The sequence below is a fragment of the Mustela nigripes genome, chromosome 4 (assembly GCF_022355385.1).
Source record: "Mustela nigripes isolate SB6536 chromosome 4, MUSNIG.SB6536, whole genome shotgun sequence".
In the NCBI taxonomy this organism is placed as follows: domain Eukaryota; kingdom Metazoa; phylum Chordata; class Mammalia; order Carnivora; family Mustelidae; genus Mustela; species Mustela nigripes.
Genome location: NC_081560.1, coordinates 93,061,179 through 93,076,656, shown reverse-complemented (window position 1 = coordinate 93,076,656; position 15,478 = coordinate 93,061,179). Strand labels below are relative to the sequence as shown.

At 48.5% G+C, this 15,478-nt stretch overlaps 1 protein-coding gene across 4 annotated transcripts in view; it reads right to left on the bottom strand.

Moving 5' to 3' along the window:
* The window catches only part of OGDH (oxoglutarate dehydrogenase), a 53,373-nt gene extending 47,424 nt beyond the window's left edge, over window positions 1–5,949 (bottom strand). For all 4 annotated transcript variants that reach the window (XM_059397123.1, XM_059397125.1, XM_059397122.1 and 1 more), the window contains exon 1: window positions 5,865–5,949. The gene's annotated coding sequence lies outside the window, so the exon portion shown is untranslated. The remainder of the gene's footprint in view (window positions 1–5,864) is intronic.
* Between the last annotated feature and the right edge of the window lie 9,529 nt (window positions 5,950–15,478).

Below are 15,478 nucleotides of genomic sequence, written 5' to 3'. Positions count from 1 at the left end.
CATGCCCGCAGCTGTTCCTTTCCGGACGACGCTTCCCGCACTCGGGCAGTGATGCACGGATGTGCGCACAGGGGGCACAGATAGAAATTCGGCCCGGCCTGGCGGAAAATCTCCAAGAATTCCATGTGTTTCACTTGTGACGCCTCACCAAGCACGCACGGAAGGACAGGGAGGTAGTGACAATCACTTTCGAACTGCAGAGGCATTGCGCCATTGCTAGGTGGCAATGACGGTCAAGCCTGCAGAGCATACAGGCAAAGGGACTCCAGCTTGCTGTGCAAGCATCAAACACACCACTGGCTCTGCGTTCAGGCTCCTTTGCCAGAAAATCAAGGCAGCCATCACTCCTAGTCCTGCCCACTGCTTTTTGCAATATGGTCTGAACGTGAGAGCACAGTCACACTCTGAGAGCATTCTAGGACTACAGAATTACTGCTCACCAGCAGGAAAAAAAAAGACCAACTAGTGAAAACTCTTAAAAAGCTTAAGTTCCCAAGGTAAACCTAACCACAAATTAACGTGGAGCGGGTCACTGACCGATCACTGAGAGGGGCTCCCACTGCCCAAGTCGGAGCTCCCCACAAGCTTCAGTGCGTGGGTCTGGAAGCTGACCTGTCCTCACTCAGACCGCCGCTATGCGGTAATCTGGGGTATAGCTGGACGGGCATTCTTCAAGGGTGGTGGCAAATTATTAAGTATTAATAAATAAATTATATGATAAAATATTAGGTATTAGTGGAAAACAAAGCCATTTGTCACTATTTATTAAAAATTTAAAGACACATACAGTGGGTGCCTGGGTGGCATAGTCAGTTAAGCATCCAACTCTTGGTTTTCACGCAGGTCCTGATCTCAGGGTCATGAGATCAAGCCCCACATCAGGCTCTGCACTCAGCATGGCGTCTGCTTGGGTTTCTCTCCTCCCCTCCCTCTGCCCCTCCCTGCTGAAGTAAATAAATCTTAAAAACAAAAACAGGGGCACCTGGGTGGCTCAGTGGGTTAAGCCGCTGCCTTCGGCTCGGGTCATGATCTCAGGGTCCTGGGATCGAGTCCCACATCAGGCTCTCTGCTCAGAGGGGAGCCTGCTTCCCTCTCTCTCTCTCTCTCTCTCTGCCTGCCTCTCTCTCTCTCTCCATCTATTTGTGATCTCTATCAAATAAATAAATAAAAATCTTAAAAAAAAAAAAAAAACAAAGGAGGACACATATAGAACTTCAGTTTCTCACTAAATGCAGCTAAAGAGAAATAAAATGTTATATTTAAACCAAACAAAACATAAGACTCTGCAAGGTGGAAAGGAGGAGGCCGCCTGGGAAGGGATCTGGGGCCCCAAAAAGACATAGCATCAAGTCCTCAATTTTCTTTCTGCTTCATACATCCCAGACTGGGTGCTGAGGAAGCTGGCAACCCAGAAATGCCAAATGACTTGGAAAAAGCTGCGAATGAAGCCTGCTCCCTGTGGCCAAAGGACCACGAAAGCACTGCAGAGCAGGAGAGAACACTTGTAGACAATTATTGCTCTACTGCAGCCTGCAGCCAGCCCTACAGAAAACACTGTGCCCACTTCGATCCCAGCGGGTGGTGTCAGAGAAGATCCAGGACTTCCATCTCCACCAGGTGACCCCCATGAGGGCAGCGGAGGCCAGAAAGAAGCCTGCATTCCACCTGTGCCCAGCAGTAACAGGGCAGCACCCTGCCCTTCCCAGGCAGGGTTAAATCACAAAGGCTTAATGGGGAACTTACACCCACACAGCAATAACAAGGAATCCCTCCCCACAGATACCAGGGAGGCTGGGTGGGGAGCCTACATTCCATTCCACCCCTGCCCAGTAGCAACCAGGCAGCACCCACGGACCTGCAGCGGTGTCAGCAGAAACCCGTTCTCTGTGTTCAGACATTTAAGATTCAAGTCTCAAAATGTCACACGCCAAACGTCCAAGACATAACCAAAGATCACCTCGCCACATCAAGAACCAGGATGATCTCAACCAAAACCCCCAAAAAGACAATCTATAGACACCAAGAAAATAGAAATGTTAGAATTATTTACCAAAAAGTTTAAGAGAGCCAGCTTCAAAACGCTTCTTTGAGTAACTATGAACATGCTTACAAACAAAACTAAAACAAAACAAAAATTAAAAGCCCCAACAAAGAAATGAAGGATACGAAGAGGAACCAAATGGAAATTTAGAGCTGAAAAAATACAACCATCAAAATTTTTTAAAATGATGGGGTAAGCTACAGATTTTAAAGGATAGAAAAAACTCAGTGAACAAAGACAACCAAAAATTTACTCAAGTTGAACAACAGGGAATAGACACTTAAAGAAAAATGAACAGGGCCTCAGGGACATGTGGGACCATAACACGGACTTCATGATGAACGTGAATGCCGTCTACTACTGATGGCATGGAAATGTCAACAGAATCTCAAGAGAAGAAAGATGGAGGGGCTGAAAAAGTGTTCAAAATAATAATGACAAAACCCTACAGATTTGAGCTTAGTGAACCTCAAAAGAATAAACAAAGAAATCCACTGCAAGACATATCAAAATCGAAACTGAAAACTACAACTTGAAGAGCAGCTCTCTCACCAGTAACTGAGGAGGCCAAGAGAAAGTGGCACGACACTGCTTAAGGGCAGGACAATCACTGTGAACCCAGAATCCTACCTCCAACGAAACACTCCTGAGGAATAAAAGGATGAAGGAAAACGAAGAGACTATGCCACCAGCAGACCTGCCTTGGAACAAACGACTAAGTGAAATTCTCCGACCAGAAATGAAGTGACGAAACAAGGAATCCCTCAACATCGTGAAAAGAACACACGGGTAAATAGAATTTCCGTCTCTTGACTCTTCTCATTATGGGTGACAGATCAAACAAAAATTGCAACTGTCTGATGTGGTTGTAAACGTGCACAGAGGTAATACATAAGGGCATTTTAAATGAGGGAGAGTAAAGAGATGTAAATGGAGGTACGGGTTCTACACTTCCCTCAAACTGATATAAAGGTGACACCTATGGACTATGAGAAATCACATTCGTATAACGTAATATCCAGACAACCATGGAAAAGGGTATTCAGAGAAATACACTCAAAACCACAGATGGCAGATAAGCACATGAAAATGTGTTCAGTGTCAGCAGCCGTCAGGGAAATGCAAACTGGAACCACAAGGACACACCACTACATAGCTACTAGAATGGCAAAAACAAAACTAAACAAAACAACGACACCACGAGTGCTGGGGAGAATGTGGAGAAAGTTACTAGTCAAATACGTTACTAGTGGGAAGGTAAAATGGCACAGCCACTATGGAAAAGTCTGGCTATTTCTTAAAGTACTGGACACGCAACCACCACATGATGTCGTAACTGCACTCCTAGGCATCTATCCCAGAAAGACAAAAACTTACGTTCACATAAAAACCTGCATATGAATGCTTCTAGGAGCCTTATTCATAACAGCTGAAGAATGGAAACAACTCAGATGTCCTTTAATGGGGTTGCATCCAAGACCTGGAGGCATAAAAAGGAGCTAAATGAAGGCAGCAGGCTGCATTCATTGTCAGAGAACTGAGGAGTGCAAAACGCCAATCCCAAAAGGTTACATGCCTTATGATTCTCTTTATATAACATGCTTCATTTGCCAAACTCATAGAAATGGAGAGATTAGTGGCTGCCAGGAGCTAAGGAGATGGAGGCAGGAGGAAAGAAGGTGGCTACGAAGGCAAGAGGAGGGCTCCTTGCATGGAGGGAAATGTTCTGCATCTTGGCTATTCTCAATGCCAGTACCTGGTTGTGATAACATACTCTAGTTTCTGCAAAATGTTAGCAATTGAGGAAACTAGGCAAAGGGACACCGGCATCTCTCCGTACAATTTGCTGTAACTACATATGACATATTTATACGCAGAGTTATCAAAATAAGTCTCAATAATGGCAGTTATCCCCAAATTTAAAAAAAACTATCTAAAAGTTCAAAAGGTAGAGAGCACAGTATTTTTTCTTCAAATGGGGCAGTGGGGAGTGCGATCAGTTAGAAGCAGATCTTATATGTACGTGTAGGTGTGACAGACATACAATAAATACAATGTTTGGTATTTAATAAACTCTGCAAATTTAAATGAAACCCACAGAAATTCATGGTTCTGACATTAGTTTTTGAAAGCAACTAAACTGTGGTATGGCTGCGTAACCAAACACAAGACAAATCATTTAATTGTGTATTTTAAGTGAGTGAATGATACGGCACACGAACTGTATCTCAAAAGCGCTGCAAAGGAAAAAAAAAACCCTGAAATCTGGAATGTGCTCTCAATCATCAAGAAACTCCGATCTTGCTCCAGCTTTCCCAGATCCAGTCCTCGTCCACTCTGCAAAGCTAGAGGAGTACTGCGTGTTTTCGTATGAAACGTGCCTGCGCGAAAACAATGAGGTTTGACTGTGACAGCTCCTGCCACTGTGCAAACCAGGATCCATTCCAGGACACATGTCCTGAGGCCGCTCAGAGTAGCGGGCCTGGAAGCCCGGCTCCACAGTCCAGGACCACAGAACAAGGCACAGGGGAACGCCACTCAGAGGTCACCCCTTGGGCCCAGGAGTCATATCTCTTCCGTTCTGCAAACTCAGTTTTCTTCTGAGTCTCACACACAGCTCACACCTCGCACCGGCAGCTCCACGGAGCAAAGAGGTGCATGACTAGGATACCACCCCAAGAAGGCGCTTCGCCTGCACTGGGCCACCGGGCCTCCGAAGAGCGACCAGCAGGGTGGGGTGCTGCAGGGTGGTCTGCCAAGGCCGTGCCCCCCAGCACGGGGAGGAGGATGGGCAAAGCGGGGTGCCGAGTCCGAAAGGAGTAGGGAGTACACGGGGACCGCAGGGCGGTCCACTCAAGGGTGTCTCCCCAGAAGCTCAAGAAAGATGGGTAAGGCCGGGTGCGGAGTCCGGAGGCGTACAGGGTGCTGGGGAGATTTAACAACGCTCAGGGGCGTCGCCCCAGGAGTGCAGGGAGAAGAATGGGGAGATGGGCTATTCGGTCTAGAGAGGTCCTGCGGGGGGTCCGCTCAAGAGCGTCCCCCAAGGAGTGCAGGGAGGATGGGCATGCGGGCTGCTGACTCTGGAGTACTGAACCCACTGGGTGCTGGGGGCGGTCCAGTCAAGGGCGTCCCCGCAGGAGTGCAGGGAGGACGGGTAAGGCGGGGTACCCAGTCCCGAGGGGTACTGGATGCACAGGGTGCTGGGGGCGGTCCTCTCAAAGGCGTCCCTCTGGGAGCGCAGGGAGGACGGATAGGCGGAGTGCTGGGTCCGGAGGAGCACTGCGCACGGGGTGCTTTGGGAGGTCCGCGCAAGGGCGTCTCCCCAGGCGCGCAGCCCCGGTAGGCGCGGGTGGAGCACGGCCTGCGGCCCGCAGTCCGCAACCGCTCCATCAAGGGCGCGCCACCCTTCCGACCCGGCAGAGGACAGCGCCGGGCGGCTCCCTCGTGACGCCTCCTCGACCTTGGGGGTCACCCCGGCCGCGGCGCCCGTTCCCTCACATCCGTCCAGCCGCCCGCCCCAAGCCCGCCACAGCCAATAGCTCGCCGCTGCGCGCCCCCCGCGACGTCCGCGCGCGCCCGCACCCGCCAATCTCCGCCCGTCAGGCGGCGCTCGCCGTACCATTGGCTGTCAAACCCGTCCGTCAAGCCATGTCCCACCCACCTCCCTCCGTCAGCCCTGCTCCATCCGGCTTCACTCCCTGTCACCGCGGCGCCAGCGACAACGAGGGCGCGGCGCCCTCGCCCTATGCCGCAACCCCAGCCTCCTGCCCGAGGGCGCGGGTCTTCCCAAACCGGGCCAGGCCCGGCGGCAGTACGCGCTTACCTGTCCCCGGCTCAGCTCCACCCGAATGAGGCGCCGACACCCCACTCCGGGGCACCAAACTCTTGACCCCGCCCCGGCGTGTGGCGTCAGCACGCAGTCCCGCCCTGAGGGAAAAGGCCCGCCCTGCCTTGTGGGCGTGGCCTTGCGTCATAGAGCCGCGCCGGCGGTGCGGAGGCGGGTCATTGTTGTCCGCCGTGAGCCGGCTGGGTTGGCGGGATGGGGCGCGCAGGGTTTCTGCGCTTGGCGGTTGGTGTCGCCGGCGAGGTGCTCGGCGGACCCGACCCGCGTGGCCGGAGCGGAAGAAGCCGGTCGGACCCCAGGCCTCAGCGCAGGGCGAGTGCGTCTGGAGGCCGTCGCGGACGCCGGGGTCTCGCACGGGCGGCGGGGCCGCGAGCTGGCGCTGGACGCTGCCCTGCGCGCCCCGACTGCGCGGGCGGCGGCTTTTAGAGGCCGCTTCCCCGAGGAAGAGCGCTGTGCGAGGACGCCGGGGCGGCCGTGGGAGGCCCCGTGGGGACTGGGCGCCGCTGGCCACGTTTGCGGCTGCGCCCTCTCCGTGGCCCGGTTATGACTGGCCGCCCGGCGGGCAGTCCCGGAGCTGCTCCGTCTTCCTGAGACCCGACAGCTAATCTGCGGTGCTTCCAGCGAGGGCGGGTGCCGCGTTCACGGCCACGATGAGGAGCTTTTGCAACAGACCGTAGCGCTTCGAGGCTGGGAGCGGGAGGGCGGTGTCCGGTGACCGACGTCCGGGAGACGCTGGGCCGCGCCGCCGCCTTTTCCTTAAATGTCCCCAAGTCTCGAAGGCAACGACTGTGTTCTGTGACACGGCGTAGGCCACTGGGTGACCCAGGCCAGCTCGCTGACCCACAGAGCTCCGTCAAGGACCCAGATATCTGAGTGTGGGCCGGGATTCCGGGCGAGCCCTATGCCACCCCTCGCGGATGCGGCGTGGACTTGGAGCCGAGTTGGAAGGAAGGGCTGCGGCGGGGTGGGGTGGGCTTTTGTTGTTTGTTTTGAGCAGGAGCTTAAGTGCTCCTAAGAGCGGAGTTGGACAGGCGCGGGGGTAAGGGTCCAGAGACCAAACCTCAGGATGCTTTTATTACCCCCCCTTTTTAAATTTTAGATTTTATTTATCTTGGGGGGAAGGGATCAAGGGAGAGAGAATCCTAAGCCAACACCAGGATGCGTGCAGGACCCTAGGATCAGGGACCTGAGCCAAAGTCAAGAGTCAGATACTTAACCACCTGAGCTACCCAGGCACCCCTTTAACGCCTCATTTTTAAATAAACTGTGGTAAAATGTGCATAAGGAAAAAATGCTGCCCTTTTATTCTTTTTAAAAAGATTTTATTTATTTATTTGGTAGGCAGAGATCACAAGTAGGCAGAGAGGCAGGCAGAGAGGGGGAAGCAGGCTCCCCGCTGAGTAGAGAGCCCGATGTGGAGCTCGATCCCAGGACCCTGGGATCATGACCTGAGCCGAGGGCAGAGGCTTTAACCCACTGAGCCACCCAGGCGCCCCAGGATCTCATTCTTTTTATAATTTAATAATATTCCTTTGTGTGTGTGTGTGTGTGCACACGCACGCGCATGTGTGCACACCACTGGTGGGTCCCATGTCATCTTTATCTGCTCATCTCTCTGTGGACACTTCAGTTGCTTCTGTATCTCGGCTGTTGTGAATAATGTTGCAATGAATGTAAGGGGTGCCTATATCTCTTCAGATTGGTGTTTTGCTTTCTTTGGATAAATTCCCAGAATTGCTGGATCATAGGGTAGTTCTGTTTTTAATATTTTTAGGAACTTGCACACTGTTTTCCGCAGCGGCTGCACCAACTTGCATTCCCACCAACAGAGCATGAGGGTTTCCCTTTCTCCTTGCCAACACCTGTTCATTGACTTGGTGATGATGGCTAACTTGACAGGTGTGAAAGGGCATCTCATGGTGGTGTTGACTCGAAATGCCTGGATCAGTGATGTTGAGCATCTTTTCATGTGTCTGTTGGCTGGTCTTCGCCTTTATACTTAGGTTGTTTATCTATTTAGAGTTAGTTTTGGCATTTGGTGTGTGGTAGGGCCTCGCCATCATCTTTTGCTTGTAGAATTCCAGTCGTCCCCGTGCCATCTCTGGAGGAAATGATTCTTCCCTGACCAAGCGGACCTGGCATCCTCTTTGAAATTCAGTTCACCACGTATGTTGGGTTTATTTCTGGACTCTCAATTCTAGTCTGTTGGTCTATATGGCTTTATGCCAGTACCACACTGTTTTGATCACTGTAGCTCTGTAGTAAGTTTTGAAATCCATAAATGTGTGTGAGTTCTCCAACTTTGTTTCTTTTTCAACATTGTTTTGGCTGTTTGGGACCCCTTGTAATTCCGTATGAATTTAAGGACTAGCTTTTCCAATTTTGAAAAAAAAAAAAAATAGGCAGCGTTAGAATTTTGATAGGGACTGTGTTGAATCAGTAGACCGCTCTGGGTAGTGTTGACATCCTAACTATATCAGGTCTTCCAGTCCGAGGATACCTTGCCCTTTATTTGTGTCTTCTTTAGTTTCCTTTACCATTCTTCTTACTTCTTACTTTTCCATGTACAAGCCATGAGCCTTGGTAAAGTTATTAATGGAGTGTTTTGGGAAGCATCTGTAGGCGGAATTGCTTTCTTAATTTCTTTTCCTGACTGTTTATTCCTGGTATATTGGTTTTTTGTGTACTAATACCGGGCCCTGTAACTTCACCGAATCCTTTTTTTTTTTAAATTTATTTATTTCACACACAGAGGGAGCGCACAAGCAGGGGGAGGAGCAGGGAGAGGGAGAAGCAGACTCCCCACTGAACAGGGAGCCCAACGTGGGGCTTGATTCCAGGACCCTGCGATCATGACCTCACCTGAACGCAGCCACTTAACCGACTGAGCCAGGTGCCCCCTCTGATTTCATTTATTAGGCCTGGCAGCTTTCTCTTAAATTCTTTGGGATTTTCTTTCATATATGGGATTATATCATGTGCGAATATAGTTTTTCTCCCTTTTCAGTTTGGATGCCTTCTGTTTCTTGTCTAATTGATCTGGCTGGAACTTCTGGGACAGTCTTGAATGGCAGGAGTGGACATGGGCCTCCTTGGCCTGTACCTGATTTTAGGGGAAAACTTCAGCCTCTCACTTCTGAGTCTGATGTTTGCCGTGGGATTTTTGTAGGTGCTCTTTATCATGTTGAGGAAGTCCCCTTCTATTTCTTGTTTTCTGAGTGTTTTTGATGGTGAAACGGTGTCTGATTTTGTTAAGTGCCATTTCTTTATCAGCTGAGGTAATCATGTATTTTTCTCCCTTCCATTTTATTAATGTGATTTTATTAATGTGATTCCATTGATTTTCTTCTGTCGAACCATGCTTGCGTGCATGGGACAAATCCTCCCTGGCCATGATGTACAATCCTCTTAATGTGCTCTTGGATTTGCTAGTATTTTGTTGAGGTTTTTTTCATCTATATTCATAAGTGAAATTGGTCTAGTTTTCTTTCTTTTTTTTTAAGATTTTATTTATTTATTTGACAGAGAGATCAATCACAAGTAGGCAGAGAGGCAAGCAGATAGGGTGGGAGAAGAAGGCTTCCTGCTGAGCGGGAGAGCTCTATGTGGGGCTGGATCCCAGGACTCTGAGATGATGACCTGAGCAGACACTTAACCCACTGAGCCACCCAGGCGCCCCTGGTCTAGCTTTCTTTCATTGTGATAACTTTTGTCTGGCTTTAGTATCAGTGTGATACTGGCCTCATAGAATGAATTAGGAAGTGTTCCCTCCTTCTTAGTTCGTCAGGGGAGTTAAGTAGGATTGGTGATAAATCTGTAAACGTTTGTAGAATTCAACAGTAAAGCATCTGGTCCTGAGCCTTTTGCTTTGGGTACTCCTGTGTGTTTTTAGGGATTTCATCTAAGTTACCGTACTTGCTGGTGTGCAGGTCAGAGTGCTTTCTTGCCCTTTTTATTTCTGTAAAGTCAGTGGTAGTGTCTCTATCTCCCATCTTTGATGTTAGTGATTTATGTCTTCTCTCTTTTTTCCTTTGTCAACCGAACTGCAGATTTATCAGTGCTGTTGATCTTTTCAAAGAACCAACTTTTGCTTCCATGAACTATTGTTTTTCTAGTCTGTTTTATTTATCTCTATTTAAATCTTCATTGTTCTTTCCTTCCTCTGGTTTTGGGTTTAGTTTGCTATTCTTTTTTGATTCCTTTTTAGTTTCTCAAAGTACACTTTGATGTGTAGGTGACTGATTTGCTCTTTTTCTTCTGCTTTAATGTAGACATTGGCAGCTGTACGTTTTCTTCCGCACACTGCCTTCACTGCATCATACGGCTTTTGCTCAGTGTGCATTTTCATCAACTGTACATTCTGCTTTCATTCAAGAATGTTTATACCAGTTTGGGGTGAGGTTCTAGGGGTAGAGGCAAACCCGGAAGATGGGCAGGATCTGTGTTGTCATGGAGCTGACATTCTAGGACAAACCAATAAGCTAGCAATTGACAGCCACTGGAATCCTGAAAACAGAATGGTGGAAGCACTGCTTCAGGGTTTGAAGTCTATGTTATGAAATAGGGGCCATATTCACATAGCTCAGAAATCAGTAGTGTATTACAGGGTCTGCTTTGCAAAGTTTTCCTGGCCCCCTGTTACCATCCACTTCATTATCTGCTGGCTTGCCAGATCCCATCCCTGCTGGCAGCAACTCTGTTCGTTGGATTCAGGGGCAGTCAGGTGGGGTAGACAGCAGAGATGGAGGGAATCCAGGTACGTGGGGCACGGCCGTGTAGCAACCAGGAAAGAATTATTTATTTTAGCCAGTACAGCCATACTGCCGAATACTCGCGTTACTCTAAGTAATCGCTGACGTTTTCCAGCTATTGCACACTTGCTTTCTTAACTTAGTAATGCATGCTGGATATCTTCCTGTAACCGAGCCTCATGTCTGCCAGGTTCCCAGGGAGGGAAAGTGGGGGTCCGTGCAACCTCCCTGCACTGCCCTGAATTGGGCTGAGCAAGCCACAGGGCCAGGCCAGATTCCCATGGAAGGGAATGCCTTCCGCCTCCCCGGGAGGAGCAGAGCGTGCAGACTCGGCGGTGGGAGGGGTGCGTGACACGGGTGTTTGCAGTCATTCTGATGTAGGAAAGACTGTTAGTGTTTGAAGCCAATGGCCAAGAAAGAATTCTTGAGATGTCTTTGATGCCAAAGGTGATTTTATTAAAGCAAGGGAGAGGACCCGTGGGTGGAAAGAGCTGCAGTGGGGTCAGAAGTAACCCATTACTTTCAAGTTGGGAGGGGGTTAGGGACAGCGTGAGTCTCCCAAGGAATTTAGAAGCAAGGTTTCCAGGACCTTGAACATCTAGTTATTGTTAGGAAAAGGTCTTTATTACCATCTAATAAAACCGTAGTCATGAGACCCTTCAGATACACGTCTGTGGGTCATATGCTTGGGGGATGATTGCTAACACGTATCTTGGGTTTAGAGATAAAGGGAAGTTTCCAAAGGAATTTTTATACGTTACAGTAGACTTTACAGGATTCTGGGGGTTAGATCTAAGGTTGCCTTTTGCCCTTAGAAAAGTGTCAGCACTGAGGCAGTTGAGTCCCTAGAGGAAGGTCACTCTGCCTGTTTCAAGGACTTGTCAGTGGGCTGTAGGTAGTCAGGAAATTTAATAATTTTTCTTCTGCCTTTGTTTCCCACATCAGTTCTAGCACATGGAGACCCAGGGGCGGCTACATGCCTTGTGTAGTACCGCACACCTCTGGTCCTTTCTTGCCAGCTCAGTTTTCAAGTACATTTCCCCACACTTGTTTTTCTTTTTGACTTCAGTGTTTGGGAGGTAGGAGCCAACTGCTCCATATTCTGGATTTGCCTTGTTATTTCCTCATGGCGTACTTGAACTTCTGAATTTCCTGTGAACTGCAAGATGGGACAAAAGACCTGATTTAGGCTGCACGTTACTTAGAACAGCATTCTTTTTTTTTTTTTTTTTTAAGATTTTATTTATTTATTTGACAGAGAGAGATCACAAGTAGTCGGAGAGGCAGGCAGAGAGAGAGAGAGGGAAGCAGGCTCCCTGCTGAGCAGAGAGCCCAATGCGGGACTCCATCCCAGGACTCTGAGATCATGACCTGAGCCAAAGGCAGCAGCTTAACCACTGAATCACCCAGGCGCCCTAGAACAGCATTCTGATCCGTTGATCCTCCGGTGTTCCTGTTCTTTTACATGGTTATCCGCTGCCTGGACAGGATCCGGATTTTAAAATCTGAGTCAGGGGGCACCTGGGTGGCTCAGTGGGTTAAAGCCTCGGCCTTCGACTCAGGTCATGATCCCAGGGTCCTGGGATCGAGCCCTGCATCGGGCTTTCTGCTTGGTGGGGAGCCTGCTTCCTCTCTTTTCTTTCTCTCTCTCTCTCTCTCTGCCTGCCTTTCTGCCTATTTGTGATCTCTGTCTGTCAAATAAATAAATACAATCTTTTAAAAATAAATAAATAATAAAAAATAAAATAAAATCTGAGTCAGACATCATTCCTCATTCAGAATCCCCTAAGGGGTTCTCACTCATTTGCCAAGGTCCTTAAAGTGCCCTAAGAGGCCCACCCAACTCTCCTGCCCCCAGTTAGGACCTCATTTCCTCCTGCTTCCCTCCCATGCTTGTGCCTCTTGCTACACTGGCCTCCTTGACCTTGTCCAACTCATAACAGCTCTTCAGGTAGCCATGTGACCTGCCCTCCAGGACCTCTCTCACAGGACACCTTCTTGATGAGCCTTCTTTGGCCACTGCGCTCTACCCCACCCCACTTGTAACCAGACCTTCCCTGTATTGGTCTCCATAACAAATTAACCAACAGGATGGGTGAAGGCAACAGAAATTTATTCTCTTACACATCTCAAGAGTAGAAGTCCAAAATCCAGATGTCAGCTAAGTCGTGTTCCCTCCAGAGACTCTGGGAGAGATGGTCTTGTGTGTCTCCCAGTTTCTGGCTGATCCAGGCATTCCTGGTTTGTGGCTGCAGTGTCTGGCTCTGGCTGCGTGGTGAATCCTTTTATCCGTGCAGCTCGCTCTTTCAAGCCTACACAGTTCGGTGACAGGCACCTCGTGGGACAGTTCTCCAGAACTGTTTTCATCATACAGATCGGAAACTCTGTATCCATTAGACAACCCCCCTCCTTCAGCACCACCTTACTGTCTCTACGAATTTGGCTGCTTTAGATACCCTCTTGTTTGTAAGTGGAGTCATGCACTATTTGTTTTTCATGACAGGCGTATTTCCCTTAGCATGCTGACCTCAGGGTTCATCCGTGCTGTGGCTTGGTGTGGGATTTACTTCCTTTTCAAGGCTAAGTGGTATGCAGTGGTGTGTTTGTGCCCCTTTTGATTTCTTTTCTGTTCATCCATTGATAGACATTTGGGTGCTTCCGTTCTTGGCCGCTGTGCACAGTGCTTCTGTAAACGTGGGCATGCAAGTGTCTTTTCGAGGTCCTGTCTTCAGATTTTTAGAGCTCTACCAGGCTGTGGAATGATTGGGTCATATGGTAGTTCTAATTTCTCGAGGTGCCTCCATGTTATTTTCCAAAGTGGTTGCACCATTTATGATGCCACCCACAGCTCCCGAGGTTCTGATTTCTCCACATGCTCACTGATAGTTATTTTCTATTTGCTTTTTACAGCAGCCACTCTGTGGGTGTGTGGTGTCTCTGTGTCTCTTGTAAAGACCCTGGTCACTGGATTTAGGGTCCAGGACAATCCAGGATTATCACATCAGGTCCTTAATTACATTTGAGAGGACCCCAAGGCAGGTCACATTCACGGGTTCCAGGGATTTCAATGTCGATCCTTTGTCTTTGGTGGGGGCACTGTTCAACCCACTACATTCCCTAACCTCTTCCCTGCTTAATTTTTCTCCTTGACACCTTCTCCCTCTGGCATGCTATAGAGTGTGCGATAACCAAAAGGTGATAACCAAAATAAACCCATGAGGACAAGGACTTTTGTGTTTTGTTCACCATTGTGTCCCCAGGGTTTAAAACACCAGCACAGTAGCTGCTCATAGATATTGGCTGAATGAAGGGGCAGCTGGCTTAGGTAACTTTGGCAGAAATTGCCCACCATCTTTGAGGGGAAAAGTTTTCAGGCCTGGGGATTTCAATTACCTAACCTAAGTTTTTTCCTGTGAGTAATGCAATCTCTTTAAGATTACCCATCAATTAGGACAAATTTTAGGGTCCTCTTGAAGAAAAAAAACAACAAAATTAGAACCATGAATACCATTTCTCACCAAAGTGAATCAAGATCCTTAAGGTAAACAGCAGACTTTTTAAAAAGATATTATTTATTTATTAGAACGAATTCAGGGAGAGAGCTTGAGCAGGGAAAGGGGCAGAGGGAGAAGCAGACTCCCCACCGACCAGGGAGCCCTAGCAAGGCCCCCAGGATCATGACCTGAGCCAATGGCAGATGCCCAACTGAGTGAGCCACCCAGGCACCCCCAAATGGCAGATTTTGTGTGTAGGGCAGGCAGTGTGCAAAGTGGAAAGCAAGGGAGTCAGTAAAGACTAATTGTGTTAAAAGGGCGCAGAGCACTTGGACATCTTATGGGATGATCCGAACATTAAAAAGGGGTAATGATTGTAATGTATGCAGACACATTTAGTTTTACTGCAAATCCTCCCTGGTTGTGGATCTAATGGTGTACAGGATACAGCAGTGACCAAGAGATACATCTTTAGTGACATGTTAAGATACAAACCCCCAGTCTGGAACGTGGATTCTACTGGTTGGGTGATCTGGGTGCCTCAGTAGGAAATTGCACCATCAGCATCAACAACAAACAGATTGAGGAGCTGTGTCCCTGAATGGCTTGACTTTACCTTGTTTGGACCCTGATTAAGCATTCTGAAGTTTTTTGAGACAAAGAGGAGAAACTGAACATATGCTGTTAGACAACATTAACAGTAAAACTGTTTAATTTTGTTGGATGTGGAAATGGTATTTTTAAAAAGTCCTTGTCTATTAGAGACACAAGTATTTTTAGGTGAAATGATGTATTTTTTTTTTCTGGACATACATCATTTCTGGACACCGTTTCATATACTTCAGGGAAAACACGCCAAAGAAATGAAACAAGGCAGGCAAGAAACTGATTTTTGTTGAAGGTGGGTGATGAGTATATCAAAGTTCATTGTAACTATTCCCTCTTTACGTGTGTTTGGAAATTCTCTTTATAAAAAATTTAAGGTTTTCAACCAAGCTCTGCTGTGGTTCTATGCCCAGTAACAATGTCCTGGCTTGGTGTTCGTCTTCCTTCGTCCCAGAGAAGGGGGTGTTGTAACTAGGAGAGGCAAATACACCCATGACCCTACTCATTCTGTTTCCCTCATTCCCGCCCTCCGATTTTTTTTTTTTAGCCCAGATTTTCAGTCTCATTTTGCAGCGCTTAGTGCAACGGAAGCGGGGGTGGAGGGGCTGCAACAGCGCGCGCGTCGAGTCAGTTAACCCAAGCCTATCGCTCAGATCAGAACTGGGATCAGACCGCAGAAGGTGGCCGAAGCTTATTTATTGTCCATTCCATTAGAAGGACGTGAGCTAAATGCCTGTATTTA